This window comes from Rhinolophus hipposideros, assembly GCF_964194185.1.
Source record: "Rhinolophus hipposideros genome assembly, chromosome: 24".
Classification (NCBI taxonomy): Eukaryota; Metazoa; Chordata; class Mammalia; order Chiroptera; family Rhinolophidae; genus Rhinolophus; species Rhinolophus hipposideros.
This window is the reverse complement of record NC_138070.1, coordinates 3,270,280-3,274,585: the sequence shown is the minus strand read 5'-3', so window position 1 is coordinate 3,274,585 and position 4,306 is coordinate 3,270,280.

Below are 4,306 nucleotides of genomic sequence, written 5' to 3'. Positions count from 1 at the left end.
GACCGCGCCGCCCCCGCCCTCCTGGTTCTCCTACCGGCCCGCGCCCCGCGCCCCGCGCCCCGCGCCCCGCGCCCCGCGCCCCGCGCCCCGCGCCCCGCGCCCCGCGCCCCGCGCCCCGCGCCCCGCGCCCCTCCTCTTCTGTCAAGGGCACCGCCCCTGAGCGGCTGTCCCTAATCAGGGCCCCCGACACGACCCAGCCCCTTGTTTTTTACTGTTAGCTTTGGTATGGACCGTTTTCCTCCTCCATTCTCTGTCTCTCCGGCTAGAAAGACGGACCCAGGAGGAGCAAGGTCATCGGCCTCGTGGAGAGCCTAGGACGCTGCCTGGCACAAAACAAGTGCTTAATGAATATTTGCGGAATTAATGAACGACTGAGGGAACGGATGGATCCTACTTGGCTCAGAGCCCCGCTGTCTCAGTCCCGTCTCTGCGCAGAGGAACAAGGTGGCCCTTGAGTGCAGCGCCTCCAACGGCCCAAACGTGGCAGGGGTGCTGAGCACGCCTAGGCCCGCGGGAGGACTCACCGGCAAATGTGGCTTTCCTCGGGGCAGTGAGTGACTCAGGCATGGCCACCACACCTGTGGCACCTGCTCAGCTTCAAGGCATGAAGAAATCAACAGGTAGGCCTCCAGGTGCAGCTCGCCCTGCCTCCCTTCCCTTTGGGAATTGGGTGGGTGGGGGGTGCTGTCTGGGAGAGGAGGAACCAGTGGGGAGGTCCTCCTTGCTGTGGAGTGCTTTAATAAGCGTTTGCCAAGCACCTGACGACCCTCTGGCCTGTCCACAAATGCAGTAACAAGACACTTCAGTATAGTAGTAGTTACACTGAGAGGCAAAATAAAGCGAAGTGATGGGATGGAATACGGTGGTGGGCTTAGGCAGAGAAGCGGGGAGCTGAGAAGACCTGAAGAATGCAGGGTCAGCGTGTTAAGGCCTGAGGAAGAGGCTCTCAGACAGAAGGACAGCTGATGCAAAGGCCCTGGGGCTGAGGACAAGGTTGGCTAGAAAGAGAGTCAGCGTGGAAGCAGTGAAGGGTGGGGAGGGGAGAGGGTGGGTGGCAGGCTCACAGACAGAAGAGGCCAGATCTTGCAGCCTTGAAGGTGAAAGGTTTAGATTTTCTTTGGAGTGGAAATGGAAAGCCATTGGAGCTGATGGTGCCTCGAGCATTCGTATTCCTTCTTTTTAGGGGAAAGGGAGGATGTACGCCACTTAACGAAGAGTTAATATCATAGACACAGAGAACATTTTGATGGTTGCCAGGTGGGAGGGAGGTTGGGGGGATGGGCGAAAAAGGGGAGGGATTAAGCAGTACAAATTTCCAGTTATAAAGTACAGCACAGGGAATTTGGTCAATACTATTGTAATAACTACGTATGGTGCCTGGTAGGTATTAGACTTACCAGGGGATCACTGTCTAAGTTCTATAAATGTCTAACCACCATTCTGTACACCTGAAACTAATATAGTATTGTATGTCAGCTGTAATTGCAAAAAACGTAGTAAAAAAAAGAAGAGTTAATAATTTTCAGGAAAGACGAATGGGCCTTAAAAGAGGAGGTGGGAGGTATGATTACTTGTGACAGAGTTCGTAGGGGTGTGTTGCCCACGCCTAGTCTTCTGTCCTGGGACAAGAGTCAGTCTTCCCTGGTTGGTGAAACTCCCAGGGAGGGGATGTATGACCACCATGTATGATCACCCAACACCTTTGGGAGGATCTCTCTTTAGGCAGATAAGGGGAGTCAGTGAAAGACTCTCCCTTGTATCTGCTGTTTTTCAAGTGTCTTCAGCTCCAAATAATCTAGATACCAAAGCAGCATACCCTGAACTCCTTCAGGAGCCAGTGAGGACCACAGGGGACTCGTTCTGCTGCTCTTCATTAACCCATAGTCGTTCTTTTGCAACTAATGATAAGTGTAACATTCTGATAAAAATCGAATAAGAAAGAAAGGAAGGGAGGGAGGGAAGGAGGGCAGAAAAGGGGGAATGGGAAAAGAAAGGAAAGAAGGGAGGAAGAAAAATAAAATTCAAGCAGTCCAGAAAGGTACAGAATGGAACGTCAAGGAGTCACTCCCACCTTATATCAGTTCTCCCCGGAGCTGACCAATGTCGAGAGTAAATTATGATTTACGTGACCTTGGGCAAATTACGCAGCCATTCTTTATGCAGCCATTCTTTACTCCTGCATTTCGTCATCTAATGTGATCAAATGGCACCTGCCAGAAGGGTTGTTGTGAGGCTTAAATGAGGGCACACGTGTCAAGCATGGCCCAATACATATTAAGAGCTAGGTAATTGTTAGTTACTGATCAGGAGTGTAAGTACCAAAATACTCGACATGTATGCATCAGGCCGACCGCTCAGCACACCCCCGGCTTTCTGCACACAGTACTTTCTTGAGAGATGGACAACTTTTGCAAGTGCCCTAATTCACACAGTTGCAGACACAACTGTGACACCTTCATCCCCGTGTGCCTCTGTATCACAGAGCACTTAGAAGAGAATACCAGAGGTCTCCTTTTGTAGTTAAAATAGTTTGTCAGCCTCCCCGTCGGGGAATCGAACCCCGGTCTCCCGCGTGACAGGCGGGGATACTCACCACTATACTAACGAGGAGAAGGCACGACTGCGTTTCTCTGGAGGAGTCCATATAAATAAGACGTTCTTTGCTCACGGAGCCCATCTAACGTAGACTCGGTTTCCATAGGCGCATTGCTGAGTGGCCCTGGCCGGTGGGCTTCTCTACCGCGCCGAAGAACGTGCTTGAATCGGTGGTGGCGCTGAGCACCCAGAAAGGAACACACACAAGTGTCGGAAAAGCGGGACTTCCTAAATTGTCAGGCCCCGAGAAGGCAGGGGATGTAGCTCAGTGGTAGAGCGCATGCTTTGCATGTATGAGGCCCCGGGTTCAATCCCCGGCATCTCCACTGTTTTACCATTTTCTTTCTATCATAAATCAGACGGTGGAGGGCTAAGCAGGAAAGACACACCCCTTGGGAGCTGGATTCAGTCGTTTGGCAGGGAGCCTAGGAACCTGCATTTTTAAACAGAACACCCCTAGTTATTCGTGTTATTGAGTAGTTTGAAAAACACTGGATTTCTAAGCGTTTGTGGCTGGCCATGCATTCGGTGGACTCTTGCGTGCCTGACGCCAGGGGATGTGTATGCAGAGCCCCTACTGTGTGCCAGGCAGTGTCATGTGGACTGGCCAGGTAACTCTCCAGGTAATCCACCAAGAGAAACAGTTTATCCGGGGGTGCAGAACGCCAAGGAGTGCGAACACTCACCCGCCAGGCTGCCCGCCGACCGCCCATGTGGGGAAAAGGGAGAAGAACCCAACATGGCTTCCCCTTTTATTTGCATCCCTTCCCCAGAAATTACCACAAAGTTCAACAGGAAGTGAAGACTAGAGAGTTAACCAGGGGCCCAGCTCCACCCCCACAGTCCTCCCAGCTCTACGGTTAAGCATTTTAAGACCCAGTTCCCTTTTCTCAGTCAAGTACTCTGGTACCCCTGGATAAGACACACAAGGTCTCTGCACTCTCCTGGACTTGACAGCCCAGTTCAGGAGGCGAGCAATAAGCACGTGGTGATAAGTTTCATGAAGACAATAAAGGTGATGAACGGGGACATCGTGGTGGCTGCTGGAGATGGTCAGGGGGACCTGTGTGCAGAAACAGGAAATGGCAGGTGCAAAGGCCCTGAGCTTGGGCCTTGGGATGCACTGTGTTTAAGGGACAGGAAGAAAGCCCAACACACGGAGTTTCCAGAATGAGGGCAGGAGGTTTGAATCTTCGACACTGGAACGCCTGATGTAGGGGGATTATGATCAGATTAAGGTTTACCTGTAGCGGCCAGGTGGAGCGTACACCAAACCTACCAGGAAAGCACCAGCACAGCCTACGCCCTGGTGGAGGTGGAGGGCATGAGGGGCGCTGGACAACTTCTGGAGGTAGCGACAGGACTTGCGGGTGCCTTGACTGTGTGTGTGTGGGAAAGCAGGGGCAGAGAAAGACAGACCTATCTGGGGTTAGTGACCAGGAAGTGGGGAAAATGAATAGTTTTGGAGTATTAAACACGTATCTTGGGAGTTTTGTCTTTCTTATGTATTTACATTATGGAACTTGTTTATGTTGCATTTATATTCTGGTATGAGTACAAATTGATTTCAGAAAACTACCTAAGTGAGAGGAAATCAACACCGTGCAGGCTCACAGTGCCAGACCACCACTAACACCTGGGGCAGTACCCACCCAGACCAGTTGCTACACCGACGTCCCCAAGAACCCCCCATTCAGATTCATTAGGACTC